The 20,093-nt window shown below is 45.9% G+C and overlaps 1 protein-coding gene and 1 non-coding gene across 3 annotated transcripts in view; one reads left to right on the forward strand and one right to left on the reverse strand.

The window, feature by feature from the left end:
- NXN (nucleoredoxin) overlaps positions 1-20,093 on the forward strand; it is a 220,207-nt gene that overhangs the window by 127,988 nt on the left and 72,126 nt on the right. The gene's annotated exons all lie outside the window — the stretch shown is intronic.
- LOC114005913 (U6atac minor spliceosomal RNA) lies at positions 13,453-13,574 on the reverse strand. The gene has a single exon (XR_003547706.1). It is a non-coding gene; the product is annotated as a U6atac minor spliceosomal RNA (small nuclear RNA).

Below are 20,093 nucleotides of genomic sequence, written 5' to 3' on the forward strand. Positions count from 1 at the left end.
AACGGGCGTGGAGGTGAGGAGATGTGAGGAGACGGGCGGTGAGGAGATGGATGGTGAGGAGACGGGCGGTGAGGAGACGGGCGGTGAGGAGACGGGCGGTGATGTCCTTAACCCTCTCTTGAGCCTATTTCTTGCTCTAATTAAAAAGCCCCAGATGTGTGTGTCTTCTTAATGTGATCTCCATCTGTGCCTTGCCTGGTCACATGCTATCCTGAACACACCCCTTCAGCCTTTCCTTGCACCTGAGGGAACTGACTCAGGGCCGCTTGGTCTTAGATGTCCTCTTACCCCTGAATGAAGCAGCTTATCCAGAGCATACCCTCAGCCAGACTCATCTTTTTTTTTTTAAATAATTATTTTATTTTATTTTATTTTTTATTTTTTCAAGAGGTTTTCGCTATAGGGCGCATGTGCTCGCCAGACAGACAGAGAGAGACAGAGAGACAGAAAGCGAGAAATCACCCCCCAGCGGGGATGGTCACGCCGCAATCCCTTCTCCTCCATTCTCCTCTCGGGATCTTGGACACGCACGCACACACACCCGGCGTGAGTTTCAAGCCACCGGGTCCAAGACGCGAACCGCGGTTGACTACGTGGGAGTCCAGCGACATAGCCATTACGCTAACTGCTGGTTCCCTTATTTTATTTTTGAAAGTTGACCAGAGAGAGGGAAATTGAGAAAGCAAGCCACCAGGTTTGAGACTTGAACTGTTGTCAACCATGTGGGAATCCAGCCACCCTAACCACCACGCCGCCTGCTGGTCCCCTCAGACACATCTTTCACACACAACTCAGTCATTCTTCCATTGTCCTTGGCTAACAGTTAGGACAAAAACCAAGTTTCCTTTGGTGCCCTAGGTTCTAAATTGATGACTGGAATGCAGATGCTCTTAAAAACTGTAGACATTTTAGGGGCCAGATGGTGACACCAGCAGTAATGCAGCACTTCTTGAGGCTGACCCACACGAGAAATGTCTGGGTTGGCACCCGGAGATCTCCCTAGACATGTCAGATACACGCTTATCCATGATCCTGGCTAACCGGGTTGAGGGTGGATTGTGGCACAAAGGCCCATTTGGGCATGCCTGTCTCTGTTTGTCTGTTTTTTTTTTCACTCATGGAAAAAAGGAAAAGAAAAACACAACTGTTCACTTTCTAGAATGATGTTTTGTGGCCATCCAGAGGTGCCGAGACACTGCGGTAGACCGCGGCTGAGGTCAGTGTATTATTCACAAGTGGCTACCCACCCCTTCTCTGAATGTTTCCCCACCCTGCATACTGCACTTCTCTTTTGGTTAAATGGCTAGAAAATGAAATTTGGAGGACCAACTGATGGTGTAATGCTACATCACTGGACTACCAGGTAGTCGGCCACAGTTCAAGTCCTGGACCCAGTGGCTTAAAACTCACGCCAGGCACATGTGCATATGTGACCAAAATCCCGAGAGGAGAATGGAGGAGAAGGGATTGTGGCATGACCATTGCCCCTGGGGTGATTTCTCGCTTTTTGTCTTTGTCTCTCTAGTGAGCACATGTGCCCTATAGCAAAAAATCTCTCTCTTTTCTTTTTTTTGGAGAGGTTTTTCTATAGGGCACATGCACTTGCCAGAAAGACAGAGAGAGACAGAGAGACAGAAAGCAAGAAATCAACCCCCAGGGAAGATGGCCACGCCACAATCCCTTCTCCTCCATTCTCCTCTCAGGATCTTGGGCACACACACACACACGTGCCCGGCTTGAGTTTAAGCCACTGGGTCCCAGACTCAAATCATGGTCAACTACATGGGAGTCCAGCAACATAGCCATTACGCCAACTGCTAGTCGCCAAAAAAATCTCTTTTTTTAAAAAAAAAAAAGAGGGACCAGCAGATGGTATGGTGGCTAGGTGGCTAGGGGCACTGGGGCGCTGGACTCCCACGTGGCCAACTGTGGTTCAAGTCCTGGACCTGGTGGCTTGCTTTCTCACTTTCCTTCTCTATCTCTCTCTCACTCGTCACTCTCTGGTCAAATTAAAAAAAAAAATAACGTTAAATAAAATAATTCTTTTAAAAAAAATGAAATTCAGGACCAGGTTTCTTAGAAAGGCACGTGAACAGGCGGAGCATGGAGGGATATTCCATCCCAGCCCATCCCCTGATCAACTGACCCTCTCCTGGGACAATCATGTTTCTGGCCCAAAGAAAGTGTCTTTCCCCAGACAATATTGGACACTCTTCTGTCGCATGCTCTTGTGAGCCCTGACTTTCCTTGTTTTTGCTGACCTTGACCTACCATCATCATCTATGGTACCCCAAATCTATCACAAGATGTTCATCTCACTGACAAGGCCAAGATTAAAAGAGTTTCTGCTGTCCCCATTTCTGCACTGTGAACTTGATGGAACAGCTACCCCTGAAATCTTTGCCAGGTCAGCTTTCCTTGGTGCTTATTTTTATAAGCATCTCTGTGTTCCACCTGCCTTTTCTCTTCTTCTTTTTTTTTTTAAGCTTATTTATTTCTTCTGAGAGAGAGACAGAACGCCAACAGGGTCTTCACACTGTTATTCACCCCCAGTCGCAGCCAACCTGCATGACAGGCATGTGTGTGTGTGTGTGTGTGTGTGTGTGTGTGTGTGTGTGTGCCTGGCTTATACAGGAGCAGTCCCAGGCTGTGAACTGACAACCCTCCCCTCTGGGTCCAGTCATGTTACCGCTGTGCCACCATCTGGCCCTTCTACCCAGCTTTTTGGAGAAGATACCAGAGGGTCTCCTCACGGGTAATCTCTTGCAAGGTTTTGCTTTCTTAGGCCAACTTGTTTATGGCAAGCTTTTTTCTTTCTTTAGCCTGAGGTCATGAAGGTAGTGTAGGAAGAGTTCAGAGCTGTGGATGTAATGGAAATTTGAGGCCTGTGCTGGGTAAATTCCAAGAACAAAGACTTTTACAACAGTCAGCCAGCAAGCTGCTTCTGCCCGGTGTGCTCAGGGAGAAAAAGAGAGACCTTGGCTGTGAACAGGGTGTTTCCATGTCTCAGAAACTCAGATTTAGCAAGAGTTGGCTCTTTGTCTTCCTCCAGCCTTTATCTCCCAGGCCTAACTAGCACAGTTCTGGCCTGTGTTGGTACGAAAAAAGGAGGAATAGTACGGAAAGGTAGAAAACAAGTCTGTGGGCTTTTTTTTCATCCTTCCCGTTTAAAAACAGCAAGGGTTTTGGACTGGCAGGTAGCATGGTAGTTAAGGTGCTGGACTCGCACGTGGCTAACTGTGGTTCAAGTCCTGGATCTGGTGGCTTGTTTTCTCACTTAACTTTTCTTTCTCTCTCTGTCTCTGGTGAGCGCAAGTGTCCTATAGCAAATTAAAATAATAATAATAAATAAATAAAATTAACTAAATAAAATTGATTTGGGGGAAAAAATGGCAAGGTTTCAATTCTGTGGGTTGGTATGTCAGACACAGTAGAGGAGGAAGAAGCAGGCTTGGTCACTCAGATCTTTCTCTCCCTCCACCGTTCCTCAGGAGGGACGGGGCCGCCCACTGTCAGCTTTGTCCTAGGACTCCATGCACTGGCCCTGTTGTCCTCTGTCCTGCGGTTGTTCACAGCCAGGCCCAGCTCACTTTTCTTGCATGTTCTTGGGTTCTGCTGGCTCTGTCCTCCCTGTGATTACAGTTGTGTCAGTACAGACCTCTCCTCTATGTCACCTCCTGAGAGGTCGCAAGCTGCTCACCTCCCCACATCCTCAGCTGTTGAGAATCAGCCCAGCCTTGAGCAAACAGTGTCTTCTAGACCCTCCAGCCATGCAGCTTCTCTTCCTAGAACTGCCCCCAACCCACGGGTGCCTGTCCCTTAGAGCAGTACTCCTATAAAAAGTCTCTCCTCAGACCTGCTTTCTTTACAGTCTGAGGGTTTGGTTTTAATGATCCAGAGTCATTAGAGACTATAATCATTTTGTGATTCTGTCCTCTAGTTCCCTGACATTCTGAACACTAGGCCAGCTCTTCACCATTCATCTTAAGGAAGCCATAGGATGGTTGAATAGGTGGAAGTGCAGGGATGTAAGTGAAACGTTTGAGGGGTCTGCTGCTCAGGAGTGGATGGCTCTGTCCTTTGCCAGCTGTCTGGCCATGCAGATCCCACCTCTCCTCCCGTCCCTCCCTCTTTGTGCAGCCTTAGCAAGACCACAGAGTTACATGAGTTTTGGTTTTTATTAAAAGTGGATTGGAGGGAGGGGTGGGCAGCAGGTGGTGTGTGGTTAAGGCTCTGAACTCCCACATGGCTGAGTGTGGTTTGAGTCCCTGACCTGCTGGGCTGAAACTCAGGTGGGCATATATATATGCATGCCCAAAGTCCCGAGAGGAGAATGGAGGAGAAGGGATCTGGTGCAGCCATCCCCCACCTCCCTGGGATGTAGGGTGATTTCTCACTTTCCTTCTCTTCATTTCTGTGTCTCTCTTTCTCCAGCGAATACAAACACCCTATGGCAAAAACCTTCAAAAAGTAGTAAAGGAATTAAAAAAAAAAAAGTAGAAGTGGGGCCAGCCATTGGTATGGAGGTCAAGGTGGCTCGATCCCACATAGCTGATGCGCAACATGCTGGGCGTGTTTGTCCTAGTGCATGTTTGTGTGTGTGTCCAAAATCCTAAGACGAGAATGGAAGAGAAGAGATTACAGCATGGTCAGTAGGACTCCTACATGGCTAATTGCAGTTTGAGTCCCAGACCTGGCAGCTTGAAACTCATGCTGGGCATGTGTGTGTACATGCCCAAAATCCCAAGGGGAGAATGGAGGAGAAGGGATTGTGACATGGCTATCCCTCCCAGGGGGGGATTTTTCACTTTTCCTCTGTCTCTCTCTTATCTCTCTGGCAAGTGCACATAAACCTCGAGCAGAAATCTCTTAAAAAAAAACAAAACAGGGAACCAGCAGTTAGCGTAATGGCTATGTCGCTGGACTCCCACATAGTCGACCGCGGTTCGTGTCCCGGACCCGGTGGCTTAAAACTCACGCCGGGCGCGTGTGCGTGCGTGCCCAAGATCCTGAGAGGAGAATGGAGGAGAAGGGATTGCGGCGTGACCATCCCCCCTGGGGGGTGATTTCTCGCTTTCTGTCTCTATGTCTCTCTCTGTCTGTCTGGCGAGCGCACGCGCCCTACAGTGAAAATCTCTCCAAAAAAAAAAAATCTAAACAAACAAACAAACAAACAAACAAAAAAAACACTTCTTCTGACATGCCTGTTTTATAGCTTGCATTGCCCTGGCCTCTTTAATAATCTCACCAAAGCATCTTGGGACTCTTCATCATTGCCCATTTTACACATGAAGAAACAGGTTCAGAATGGTTATGTCACTTCTGCTTAAGGAACCAGAGCCACTGAATGGGGAAGCTAGAACAGAAAGCTGCTCTAACACCAAAAGCCTGATTCTTCCCTTATAACCACACTGCTTCCCAAGACGACAAAATAGAAATGTCATTACTGCCTTGAAATGATGGTCTTTGAGTCACTCTTACATAGACTCATCCACTTTTTAATTTTAACATTTTTTTATTGCTAGACATTGCATGCACTTCTCAAAGTAAGAGAGAGTGTGTGTGTCCCCCGTCCCTCCTTCCTGCCAGGATCTTGGGCACACACTCTTATGTACCAGACATATTTTCTAAGCTGCCAGAGTCAAGATTCAAACCATGGTCAACCATGTGGGATCCAGTTCCCCTAGCTGCTGAACTAGGAGACCGGCCTATACACATCCACATATTTGGGGGAAATTTTTGCTATAAAGCTCATGCACTGCAGAGTGTAAGGGGGTAGTGAGAAATCACTCCCCCAGGGGGATAAGGAGTGGACATAGGGAGGCAGAAGGCAGAAGTGGGGCGCCTAGGAGAGAGATTTCGAGAAACAGGTAATACACGTTCAGAGTGTAAGGAGGATTTACCGGGTAGACAGGTGTATAGCTGGGGAAAGTGGTCAGAGTTACCCCAGGCAGCTGAACAGCTGGAGCAGAGTTGCTTGGTGCAACACTTGCCTTTCTTGTCTTGCTAAAGAGTTTGATCTTTGTCCTCAGGATGCTTGAGAGCAATACCATGTTGTTACACAAAGGCTTTTGTTTTTAAATAAAGAATGATTGAAGGGAGCCAGACCAGGATGGTCAGTAGGCAGTTATGGTAACCCAGACTCAGACCCCAGCGGGGAGGGGAGGCAGCTGGGTGGTAAGAAGGTGGAGGAAGGGGTTCAGGAGCTGTCTAGGAAGTGTCTGAGTGGAAGTGAGAAGGAAACATTTATTGGGTTGTCGGCAAAGTCATGGTGCGTTTTTGCATAGAAAAACATACAAAACACACACGCCTTCCCGATGACCCAATAGAAGGACTTGGGATTGCCGGCTCGGGAAGCACTGACAGGAAACAATGGCAGAGGAAGACTGGGAAGGGGGAGGCAGTCACTTGTGGGAAGGTGACTGACCGCCCAATAGGCAGGACCCTGTGCTCACTCTGAAATTCTCAATTACCTCCCCCTAGATGGAGCCTCTTTTTGGCATTTTTTCTTATAAGTACCATTCTGTGCAATAAAAGGCATAGTTCTTAAGCACTCGAGGTGTGAACAACCGTTACACCTGTGTACACACCCCAAACTCGGTAGGTCAGTAGCACGTTCCATCCCGCTGAGTCCCTCATGCTCCTGTCCAGTTAGCCCTCCCGCCCTCACTCATTACGTTTGCTCTTCTGTCACTGTAATTTAGTTTGGTCTGTTCTAGAACTTCTTATAAATGGAATCTTACAGTATCTATTCTTTGGTGGCTGGCTTACCTCGCTCAGTGAACGTCTGCAAGGTTCATCCATGTTGTATTTATCAATTTGTTCCTTTTTGTTACTGTGAAGTGTTCATTGAATGAACATGTCATGATTTATTTCTCCTTTCTCTGTTGATGCTGGATGCCTGTGTGAGTTGTTTCCAGTGCCGGATGGGGGAAGGCTGTTAGAAACATTTTTTTATGTTAATGTGTTTCTTTTGTGAGAGAGACAGAGACCATATCCCCTATAGATTCTAGCTGTGTTACCTCTGTGCCATTGCCTGGCCCCTAAACATAACAACATAACCTTTTTTTTTTTTTGAGGGAAAGGGAAGACGTACTCAGTGGGGTGTGGTCATACTGTAATCCTTCTGCATTTCTCTATCCTGTTGGGATCTTGGACCAGCCAAGATTTGAACTGCAGTCAGCCATGTGAGATCTGGCTCCCTTTAACCACTAGACTATGGACCAGCCCAACATAAACATTTTTATGGACTTATTTTTTTATTTCACTTGGGTAAATATCTATGAGTAGAATTATAAGATTATAAGGTGAATGTATATTACCTTCAGAAGATATGCTGAGCAGTTCTTCAAAGTGGTTGTACCATTTTACACGGCCACCAGCAGTGTAGGAGAGTTCCAGTTGCTTCATACCCTTGCATGAACCGTGGTCGGCCACGTGGGAGTCCAGCGTCTCAACCACCACACCACCTGTTAGCCCCACCTTCTGTTGTTTTTTATAAACATCACTGTTCTGCCTTTCATATTTAGGACACCCTTTCACTTTTCAGATCAGTTTTTAAAAAGAATTCATTTCTGTGAGAGAAAGAGAGAAAAGAGGCATCCCAACAGGGTCCCCTCACTGTGATCTATCCTCAGGCTCAGCTGGTCTGCATTATGGGTGTGTGCTCAGGGAGGCCCCAACACTCGGATTCAGGGCGTTTTCCGTGTGGGTCTGGCTGTGCCACCACCTGACTCCCAGACCAGTTTTCAGTCTCACCTTTTCCAGGAAGGTATCCCACAACCACCTAAAGGGAAACAGCTGCTTGCTCTTGGGCCTGGCTCCTGACATAAGGCTCCCAATGTAAGGCTTTCTGATGGTTTAGAGTGTGCACCATAGAGCACAGACCGGGGCTCAGCCACCCGCCGTAAGTGGAACACACAGTGGGGAAAGTTTCCAGAGTGGGGCCGCTGGCACCTGGTTCAGTCAGCCTCTTGGAGCTGGAGCCCAGACTGTGGGATCTGTGGAGGAGGGCCTCATTTCAGATCATCTGTTATCAGACCACATGCCTTACTTAGTTTCCGGTTCTAAGTGTCCTTCACAGTTAACTTATTTTGGCTGCAAGGATGCTGAGCACCGAAATATGTGTAAGGAATTGGATCAACTGATCTCCAGCTCTGCCCCATGCAGTGAGGGGGCGGGGCCTTTTCCTCCTTTTCCTGTTTCTTCCTGTGAGTAGATATTTTGGGGTGTGCCAGTTCATGGCCACCTGGAAGAGTCTGTGGGCTTTCTGTGGCCTCTCTATTTTGAGTCTGATTATTTTCATCAGAAAAATAAACACTTATTTTTAACTTTCTCTCTGGCCTAGCAGAGCTAGGTTCCAACATTATTTTTTAACTCTACCACATATGAATTATAGGAAATGCTGTCCTGTTAGGGAGATGGGTCATTTCCAAGATCTCTCCAGGAAAAGTGTAACTTACAAATTTACCAAGAAAAGCCAAGTAGACAACAAAGAAGTACTTATTAAGACATTTTCTCCTTTTATGTGTCCCTACTCATGGTCTTATCATAAATCTCAGCCCTGGTGGTTAATCCAAAGCTATTTAATTAAATTATGATATTATTTATAAATAAATAGATACCTCCTCCCCCCCAAAAAAAAGAAAAAGAAAGAAAGAGAATGATTTACATAAGGATGTGTGTCGTCTCTAGGGACCAGGATTAGAAATTATTCCCTGAATTAGGATATAGACCTTTTTTTTTTTCCCCACTAAAAGGACCATTTTTAAAAAATTACTTATGATCTCACTGTTTTTTATTTAATGCATATACTGAAACCCCACCCTTGAATTTGGTACATTCGAAGATTTGCTTGTAATAAAAGTGGAATTTCCATTTGTCACCAAACAAAACATAGAGACTGTACTTACAGGATGAATCGGTGTCGATGTCATTTTGTTCATCACTTTCTTCTTGGACTGAAACAATGCTTCGCCACAGTGGGCCCTGTGGTTGAATTCCATACCTGTGAGATAAGTTTCTAGAGACTTTTGGCTTGAAACTCACATGCTTAGCCAAGTCTTTTCTCGCGAACCATCCTTTCCGGTGTTCCCTCCTGGAGGCCAGAAGCACATGATGGCAGAAAACGTCCACCCCATGAGCGGTCCTCCCAAGCTGCAGAAAGGGGCAGTTCGACAAATTGGAGCGGGTTCCTGTGAGGCTGGATATCTTGCACCCATCAGTCACCCAGCTCTTAGCTGCGTGCCAGGAACACCTCAAGGCTCGTGGGTCTTAACCAGACCAGTTTCCCTGTACCCCTCCCTCCACCAGTTTTTCTTCTACTTTGCTCTGTCCTTCTCCTTTCGTCTCTAGTCACACATTCTTTCATTAATTCACTCATTTAACAAATACAGCCAGGTGTGGCATAGCGATACTTTGGACAGTGATGGGCCTCATGTACAGCGGTGGGCCTGGAAGCACTAGTGGACTATATCGTGTGGCCTAGGTGTGTCGTAGGCTCTCCCATCTTTTCGGTTGTCAGAAAAGTCATGATACTTTTGCATAGAAAAAAATACGTGATTTTCCCGACAACCCAATAGGTTTGTGTAAGTGTGCCCTGTGATGTTCACACAACGGCACAATTGCCTGCCCGCACATCTCAGATGTGTCCCTGTTGTTAAATGACACAGACAGTCTTTGAACTTTCAACTGGTTCTTCACATATTTTTAGGTCTGGTTAATCCTGACCACGCATTTCCCCAAATCTTGGTGTTTCTCAACTCATGTCCCCCCATCCTCTGAATCTTACTTGGTCAGAGTGAGGTTGTTTGTCATCCCTTAACAAATCTACCAGCCCCTAGTCTCACCCTTCTACCGCGCTCCCGAACGATCTTTCTCCTGCGCAAGTTGTTCATGTCACTGCCCTACTCACAAGCCTTTATTATGGGTAGGTTAAATCCAGAACTCCTTAGTTGGAGTTGAGGACCTGACACCACTGAGCACTAATGCCTTTCTAGCATCATCTCTCTCTCTCTTTTTTTTTTTTTTAGAGAGAGAGATTTTTGCCATAGGGCATGTTCCCTCATCAGAGAGACAGAAAGACACAGAAAGAGAGAAATCACCCTCCAGGAGGGATGTCCACATTGCAGTCCCTTCTCCTTCAATCTCTTCTTGGGATTTTAGACACACATGCGTTCGTGTCTGGTGTGAATATTAAGCCATGTGGTCCAGGACTTAAACCACAATCGACTCTGTGGGAGTCCAGCCGTGTAACTAACCATTACGCCACTCACTGGTTCTTTTTATTTCTTTTTTTTTAAAAAAAGAGAGAGAGAGAGAGACTTTTGCTATAGGGTGCGTGCGCTTGTTGGAGAGACAGAGAGAGACAGAAAGTGAGAAATCAGCCCGTAGGGGCATGGCCATGCCACAGTGCCTTCTCTTCCATTTTCCTCACGGGATTCTGGGCATGCACGTACATATGTACACACGTCTGGTGTGAGTTTCAAGCCTCCAGGTCTGAGACTCAGACCACCCTCGGACATGTGGGAGTCCAGCGATGTAACCATTACATCTCCTGGTCCCTCTAGCATCATCTCTTGAACTCTCACCTTTGCACTCTACTCTAGACCACGTTGATCTGTTCCAGAGGTCCCCAACACACCACCTTGCATCACACCTGTGAACCTTTGGGATGCCCTTCATTTCTCTACATGATGAGGTTGTGCTGAAATGAAAGCTGTACACACTGTCCCTTCAGATGGCACCTCCATGAAGAGCCTTCCCTCCACTGTGCAGTCACCCTGTGACCGTCCAGGTCTATGACAGTGTTCTTTCTGTTTCTCACTCCAGTCTGTGCCTTTAGGTTCCAGTCCCAGTTTTCTAAGTCTGTCCTCATATCCAGTGATTTGTCTCAAGGACGGCATGAATCAGACTCACATTTGTTAGTCCACATGGCTCCAGCCTCACCGTCTCCCATAGCTTCCCACAGCTCCCCTCCCCCTCCAACAGCTTCCAAGACCTTATGTTCTATAGTCCTAAGAAACTTGCTATTCCTCAAATGCACTGGGCTTTACCTGCCTCTTGCTCTGTCTCAGATACCTTCCGCCACCGAATCCTGGTCTGCCTCATCAAATTTAGTTCATGGGAGCCAGCAGGTGACATGGTGATTAAGTCGTTGGACTTCCACGTGGCCAACTGCAGTTTGAGTCCAGACCTGGTGGCTTACTTTCTCTCTCTTTCTCTCTCTCTCTCTTCTCTCTGTGGTGAGTACGTGGACCCTGTAGCAAATTAAAATAATAATAATGACAATGATAAATACAAGTGAAATGATTCTTAAAAAAAAAACAAAAAACTAGTTCATTCTTCAAAAAGCAGCTCAGACGTCGCTGTTGCTTTCCTCTTGACTTGGTCTGACTTGCAACAAGATTAAATAATAAAAATAGCGAGTACTTAGATGGCACTATGTGGAAGCCCCAGACAGTGTTCTAAGCATTCTACCCGTATGAGCGGATTCCCTTTGTATGCCAATGTTGTGCTTTTACTATCCTGTCTCTTACTAGTTTATGTACATGTCTATCTTCCTTATGGGATCAGGGCTTTAAGGCAAGGCCCTGGAACTGGTTATATTTACATGCTCAGCATTTAGCACAGTCCATCACATACAGAAGGAATCCAGTCGTGGTTGGTAAATGTAGCTGTTTGAAAAATATAGTCAGTGTTCAAGTAGAAGTTGTTCAGTATATATTTACTCAATATATTTAGAACTGTCTTGTTTACACGGAGTATGTTGGCACCAAGGTAATCATACGGAGCGTTCCATTTAATGAAAAGTAAAGACAATATCGACGTACAGAAGCAGTAATTAACGAAAAACACTAACTTGCATTAACTTCCTCACACCATTTTTATTAGGGCCACTCTCACTTAAAACTCCAGTAGCAGGGCTGGCAATTGGCATGGTGGTTGGGGCACTGGACTCCCACATGGCCAACCGTGGTTTGAGTCCCGAACCTGGCGACTTGATTTCTCACTTTCCTTCTCTCTCACTCTCTCTGGACAATTTAATTAATGAATGAAAATAAATAAAAATTTAAAATTCCAATAGCTCCTTTTTTTGACAACACATGCTATTTAGTGTCAGGGGTGGGGGAGATGCCCTGCCAACAGGCTCTTTGAGCCATGATCCACCCTGGCTTCAGCCAGCCCCAGATCATGGGCATGTGTGTGTCTGGTATGTTCTGGGAGGTCCCCAGACACTAACTAGAAATCTTCCCGTGTGGGTCAGGTATGCAGAGGGTTGTTACCACTGAGCTACCATCCAGTCTCCAACATTTGACCTTCTCTGGATTCCTTCACCTAGCATAAGACTTTTAATCCATGTTGTAGCATGTATCAGTACATCTTTTTTTGGGGGGGTATTTTTATTTTTAAAAAAATGTATTTATTTTACATTTATTCATTGTATATCATTGCAGAATACAAAATGCATTTTCCTATCCAGAATACACTGTATATTGACCCAATCAAAGATATTACCATACATGTTATCTTCAACAAATAATTTTCCATTTCTTGTTTCTTATATATTTTACTTCTTTTGTTTTCCCCTTCATTGCCTCCCTCTCGCCCTCTCATTTTCCACCTTCCTCCCACACTGTCTCTGGTATCTACAGTTGCTTTCCACGTTTTGTTTTGTTTTTCACTTTTTATTGATTCACAAAAGATCTAAATTAAATGAGATATTTTCAATAGTAAGCACAGTTGATATAAACATATCTATGAACACACCTGACTTTAGGCATAAAACTCAGTGAGTAGAAGGAACATAGTCTAATGTAGCCCCTAGCCGAGCCTATATAGCTTACTGTGGTCATTAGGTATGTTTTTATGTCTTTTTAAAGAATTATTTTATTTAACTTTATTAATTTATTTTATTTTTTACTTTGATCAAAGAGGGACAGAGAGAAAGAGAGAAAGAGAATGTGAGAAAGCAAGCCTCCAGGTCAGGACTCAAACCACAATCGGCCATGTGGGAATCCAGTGCCCTTAACCACCACGCCACCTGGTGGCCCCTGCATTTATTTTTTTTTTTTTTTTAATTTCAAGAAAAGCAGTTTTAGCTTTAATAAATCAAAATTAAAAAATGTTAAGTAAAATTTTCTCTCTTTTCCTGGAGAGATTTTTGCTATAGGGCACACGCCAGAAAGACAGAGAGAGACAGAGAGATAGAAGCGAAAAAAATCACCCCCCCGGGCGGATGGTCACTCTGCAATCCCTTCTCCATTCTCCTCTCACGATCTTGGGCACGCACGCACACGCGCCTGGCGAGAGTTTAAGCCACCGGTTGGCTACATGGGAGTCCAGCGACATAGCCATTACGCTAACTGCTGGTCCCAGTAAAATTTTCTTAAGACTTAAAGCCAAGGAAAAGGTTAGGATTCTGTTAAAACAGTATATAGATACCAAAAACTCAAAAAAAATTGGTTAGATGCCATGAAGGAGGTGGCAGTGCCTTTAACTATGTGTGTTGTCAGGCCTGAGGGCCTCTTTCATTGTCAAAGGGAGTGCTACCCTTCTCTCCTTTGATATAATACATATCTGTACATCATTGTTTTTTATGGCTTAATAATATTCCACTGGATGCAGCCACCACAGTTTATTTTCCCTTTTTTCGCTACTGCGAATAGTGCTGCTATGAACATGCGTGTGTATGTATTTATTTGAGTACCTATTTTCATTTATTTTGGGTTTATACCTAGAAGCGGAATTGCTAGGTCATATGGTAATTCTGATGAGCTTTCTGAGGACTGGCAAACTATTGGGTCCTCAGAAAAGTCCATGAAACTGCAGTTGGCCATATGGGAGTCGAATGACTTAATCACCATGCCACCTGCTGGCCCCGTAAACTAAATTTCATCGGGCAGGCCATGATTTGGTGAGGGAAGGTATGTGAGGCAGAGCAAGAGGCAGGTAAAGCCAAGCACATTTTGACATAGAAAACACATCGTGACTTTTCTACCAACTCAATAATTTCTACTGAAGCTGAAGCAATTTATATTCCCACCAGTATAATGCCTTTTTACCATCTCTCATCAAACTGTTTTCCTTCTGTACCTTAAAACTCTGTTTAAAAATTATTTCATTTCACCCTGATCTAATTAGATCTCCGGTCCATAAGTGTGTCGTGAGGCAAGTTAATGATGTGGTTCACTAACCTGACCTGCAAGTATCTGGTGACTTGGCTGAAAGGCCCGGACTCAGTACTGGAACTCTTTACTGTCCCTGTTCCCTTTACAGCTGGTATCACTTTAGGCCTTCTTTGTTCTGTTTCTGAAACATAGCCCTCAACTTAAAAACTTTTTTTTTTTTTTTTGCCACTGCATGTATGGTGTATGAAATTCCATGCATAACATACTTCTTTGGGCCTGTCCAAATTTTGACAATTCCTCCCCCCTGCCCTCCAAGTTTCCCAAGAAATAAAGTAAATTACACCACTGATGCTTTGTGATATGTTGTTCATGAAAGCATTTTACAAGCTTGGAAGTGACTACTAAGTGTTCATTAGCAATGCAGCAAAGTTAGATTGGGGATGGAGAAAACATTCAAGTCCTGGTTAACTAGTATAATTTTGATTGTTTCCATTCAAAGAAGCTTATCAAAAACAAACAAAAACAAACAAACAAAAAAAAAATGCAGGGCCTGCCAGTGGGTGGTAAGGTGGCAGGATTCCATGTGGTCTACTGTACAGTTCAAGTCCTGGACCCAGCAGCTTGAAAAACGCACTGGGGCGTGTGCATGCATGTCCAAAATCCCGAGACGAGAGTGGAGGAGAAGGGATTGTGGTGTCACATTCTAGGGGTTGCTTTCTCACTTTCCCTTTCTTTTTCTCCGTATCTTTCTCTTTTTGTCTCTCTTCAGCAAGCATGCACACCATGTAGAAAATTTTTTTAAAAAGGCAAATGCATGGTGACTTACATTTAGAAAACAAACCGTTCACACATTTCCCTTTTTCTTTTTTGGAGAGGTTTTCGCTATAGGGCGCGTGCGCTTGCCAGACAGAGAGAGACATAGAGACAGAAACCGAGTAATCACTCCCCGGGGGGAATGGTCACGCTGCAGTCCCTTCTCCACCATTCTCCTCTCGAGATCTTGGGCACTCACACACATGCGCCCGGCGTGAGTTTTAAGCCACCGGGTCCGGGACGCGAACCGTGGTCAACTATGTGGGAGTCCAGCGACATAGCCATTACGCTAACTACTGGTTCCCCACACATTTCCCTTTAAGTAGCATTTGTAACAGATTGTGTATTGATTGCCTCATCATCGAGGTCATTGTCATCGTAGTACTCTAATCTTAACCCTGGAGCCCCGGGCGCCTGATAAGTGTATGCTCTTAATTAATGGTGACTACAGACATGACTCCAGAATTACAGGTGTGAGGATCACCATGCTTAAAATCAACACCTGTAGTTCCTGCCGGTGTGGGTGACTGCAAACTATTTGTTCAGAAGGAGAGTATAAGGATAGGATTCTTCATTCACACTGGCCCTTCCCATCGCATGACGATCCTTCAGGGCATTCTATCTCATATTAGATAATAAAAACCAGACTAGGACAGCCTTCCCATGGATCATCCAGATCCCACAGTAAGCTCAAGGTACTTTCCCCATTACTAACTTGTGCAGACAAATTTGCCTTGCTGAATTTGTTTTCCCTTTGTTTCTCTACTCCATTATCTCTGTTCCCATGTTGGAGAACTGGAATTAGGAAGTGACTGGGGCCAAATGGAAATCAAACGAGCTCCAGCAGAAACTTAGGGCAGGGGTCTCAACTCTAGCCCTATTGGCAGTCTGAGCCAGGTGGTTGTCGTGAGGGGAGTCGGGGGTCGTCCTGTGCATTGTAGAACATTCAGCCCATTCCCAGCTCCAACCTGCCATGTGCCACTGATACGCTCTGTCCCTAGCACTGTCTCTCCCTCGCTGGACACCTTTTCCCAAATGCCACCTGTGACGCTGGGACAGCAGGTTGGCAGTAAAGAATTGGTTCCCAGAGACACTTGGAGGGAGAACTAGTAGGACCTAGCAGTTCACTGTCCATAGAATACAAAAGAGTAGAGGAAATAAAAGGTGCTATTGGAGCCAGTAGGTAGTGTCATGGTTAAGGCACTGGATTCACACGTGGTTCTAGTTCTGGACCAGAGGCTTGAAGATCACACTGGGGGAGTGTGCATGTGTGCCTGAAATCCCAAGAGGAGACTGGAGAAGAAGGGATTGTGGCATGGCCAATCTCCCTGGGGAGGGTAATTTCTCACTTTCCCCCTCTCTCTCTCTCCTGGGAGCACACATGCCCTATGGCAAAAAGAAAAAAAAAAAACTATCAAGAGTTTATGGATGTGACACATTCTTACTTCTTTCTCCAGGTAATTTGCAGAACTGGGGACTGCAAAAAGTAGTCAGTTTCCATAGTGGAGAGAGCTCCATTGGAACTTTTCTGTGCTGATTACGTTTTTTTTTTTTTTTTTTTTTTGCCGGAGGGTGCAAGTGCTCACTGGAGAAAGATGGGGAGTGGTAGGGTAGAGATGTGAGAAAGCAACCCCCATGGGTAATGGCCACACCACAATCCCCACTCCTCCATCTCTTCTTCCTGTCAGGATTGTGGACGCACACACACGCATCCAGTGTGTTTCTCAAGCCTTCAGGTCCAAGGCTCAAACTGTATGGTCAGCCATGTGGGATCCAGCTGCCTTAACCACCAGACCATGGGCTGGCCTTCCGATTGTTATTATTATTTTTTTTTTTTAAGAAATTTTTGCCCTAGGGTGTGTGTACTAGCGGGAGAGAGAGAGACAGACATAATGAGAGAGAAAGTGAGAAATCACCCCCGTGGAGGATGGCCACACTGCTATCTCTTTTCTTCCATTCTCCTCCCGGGATCCTAGGCATGCACGTACACATGCTCTGTGTAATTTTCAAGCTACCTATTCCAGGACTCGAACTGTGATTGGACATGTGGGAGTCCAGTGGTATAACTGCTACGCCATCTGCTGGTCCCATGCCAATTATTGTTATAGAAACTATCTAAAATATTCAGGGTTTTTGGGGGGAGTAATTTTTGCTATAGGGTGCATGCACTATAGCATGGATGATCGTGGATGACCTTGCCATGATCCCTTCTCCTCCATTCTCCTCTCAGGATTTTGGGCATGCACGCACAGGTGCCTGGTGTGAGTTTTAAGCCATCAATCCAGGACTTGAGCCGTGGTAGACCACGTAAGAATCCAGCGATGTCATCTGCTGGTCCCTCTAAAGTATTAAGTTTAAATGCTGCAGAAATATTACTCAGAGTGTAAAAAAGATGGATGCGACAGAGTTAGGAACTTTTGCTAAATTGCTGTGAGAAGACGTCCTATTAGCAGCTCAGGTACTTGAGATATGACCCTCCCTTCTAATCTCTGGGTTCGCAGCCATTGTCAGATCAGAACCGGGATGTATCTGCTGCACCCTGGAACCAAAAATTGCTTGCCTGAACCTCCCCATTCAGAGAGTATGAGCCAGTGCCTGGCAAGTCAGAGGCAGGGCCACCCCCAAGTCAGGGTCGGGGCCGCCAGTGTCTATTCCCAATGGCCTAGTAAGGCAGCTTGGTCTTTTGTGCGACCCAGTGGGCCTAGTGACTGCCCGTGTTTTAAAGACAGACAGACCGGTGTTAGCGTCCACAAATCACGGACCAGGAAAAGACATGAGAGAAAAGGAACTGGTCGGTGGCTGGAGTTTGCCCAAGTCTCGAGGTTCAGCTGTGAGCAGGCCATGCTGAAGTTTGGCCGTGGCGGGGGTAGGACTCAGTCATTGCTGCTGTCCCATTTCCGAAGTGCCCAGAACAGCCCAGAGGAGATCCCCATTCCTGGCCCTGTGAAGCACACAGACGTGAGGCGCTGAGTGTTCCGCACCTTCTTGCCCTAGCTGCAGTGATTTTCCTCTGCTCTTCCTGGAGGTTTTCCTTTCCCTGCTCTATACCCCTCCACACCGGGACCGGGTGGTGGCACTGGGTGGTGGGCCCGGCCCAGAGCCTGTGCTGAGCAGGGGCTGCTAGGATGGAAGGAGTGTGGTTTCTGTTCTTAGGGAGAGCAGAGGCAGAATACCGAGTACACCGGGGAGAGCAAAGGGCCTTCCTCCTTCTGCTGCTGGCTAGATGGGAGTTTGAGGGAGATAAGGTCCGAGTGATTTCCCAGAGATTCTCAGCAGTCTCAAAAGAGTGAAATTTGGGTCAACAGGACGAGGAAGGACGATTCAGACAGAGAGACTCACGTATGTGAAGGAAGGAGAGGCGAGTTCAGGGGTCCAGATCAGAGGTGAGTGGCCTCCAGAGAGGAGGCAGGGAGACCTCTCTGGAGCTCTTTTAGGGGTCCAGCTAGGATCTGATACACGGGAAACCCCACATGCCTTGCCCACATCATGACACATATCCTCAGCGATGCCCCCAGGACAGACCAGGTTCCCACAGCTCTGAGGGTCGTTAATGACAAGGCAGAGCACCCAGACTTCACTTACAAAGGCTCCACACATCCTTTGCAAGGTAATTGGCTATTCTTACTTTTATTTTGACTTTTCATTCTCCAGAGGGTTAAGCTGACTATTTTTCTCTTATTAATTGTGAGTTCGGGATTATTTAGAGAGCCAAGTGGCTGTGCTCCCAGGCCCTGAGAAGAAGCCCTGGGCCAGCCCCATATCCTAGTGGTTAAGGGAGCTGGATCCCACAACCGCAGTTTAAATCTCAGTCCCAGAGCCTTGAAAAACATGCCAGGAGCTTGAGTGTGTGTGCCCAAATCCAAACAGGATGGAGAATTGGAAAAGGCATTGTAACATAACCATTCCTTTGGGGAGTATGGAGGAGGAGGCTGTGGTGTGGCATTTTCTCTCTCTCTGTCTCTCTCTCCCTATGTCTCTCTCATTCTCTCTCTAGAAAGAGCACATGTTCTCTGAACAAAAAAAAAAAAGAGAGAGAATCCTAAGTGTCATTTCGCCATGTAGTTTTCCTGAACTTTTCCAGCAGAGGGAGAGTATATTTTGGTAGCTATGTAAACCCTACTCTGAGCATAACTTCCAGGGGCTGGAAAGAATTCCCTGGAGAACCCAGGGAACTTGCTGAGCAAGCTGGCATCAGTTTTCTTTCCTGTGAAATGTTTCCACTCCATGTCCTGCCTCCAGCCTGGGGCTGGCACCAGCTGAGGGTGCAGCAAAGCAGGATTTGAATGTTGGCCTTGCCCTGACCCGTGCTCAAATCATTTGTTTCACTAAGAATATGTATTTTGAGATAGCAAACTAGATTAGTTCACATTCAGCAGTTAAACTGCTGATTCAGTTAAAAAGTCTTCACTTGATAGGGTCTGGGCTGAAATGGAGCAACCTCAGAGCCTGCCAGGGCTTTTCCTAAAAGCAGAGCCTCTCCCCTTAAATTGGCTAAAAAATTTAAGCTACATTAAGGATGTAACAGGTATAATTCCTCAGATATAATTATTCTTGTTGTGTTTTCTTTCTTTTTTCCAGAATTAAAGAGAATTTAACTTGACCAGAGAGGGAGGGAAAGCAAAAAAGCAAGCTGCCAGGTGTGGGGCTTGAATTGCAGTCAGCCATGTGGGAGTCCAGTACCTTAACCACTATGCCACCTGCCAGCCCTGATATAATTACTCTTAAGTAGGTCTTATATACTCTTCTGGACTATCCTTCTTTGTGTGTATATTTATAAGCATGTATATATCCATGTGTGCATATGGATAACATTTGTCTTAGTTACATTTTTTTTTAAATCCTTAATTAAAAAAAAAAGGACTCGGAACCAGCAGTTAGCATAATGGCTGTGTCACTGGACTCCCCGTGTAGTTGACTGCAGTTCGAGTCCCAGACCTGGTGGCTTAAACTCACGCCAGGCACATGTGCGTGCGTGCCCGAGATCCTGAGAGGAGAATGGAGGAGAAGGGTTGCGGCGTGGCCATCCCCCCTGGGGGGGTGATTTCTTGCTTTCTGTCTCTCTGTCTCTCTCTGTCCTTCTGGTGAGCGCATGTGCCCTATAGCAAAAACCTCTCCCCAAAAAAGGGACACATTTAAATATGTATGACTTTT

Source organism: Tupaia chinensis, unplaced genomic scaffold (assembly GCF_000334495.1).
Source record: "Tupaia chinensis unplaced genomic scaffold, TupChi_1.0 Scaffold144899_1, whole genome shotgun sequence".
NCBI lineage: Eukaryota > Metazoa > Chordata > Mammalia > Scandentia > Tupaiidae > Tupaia > Tupaia belangeri.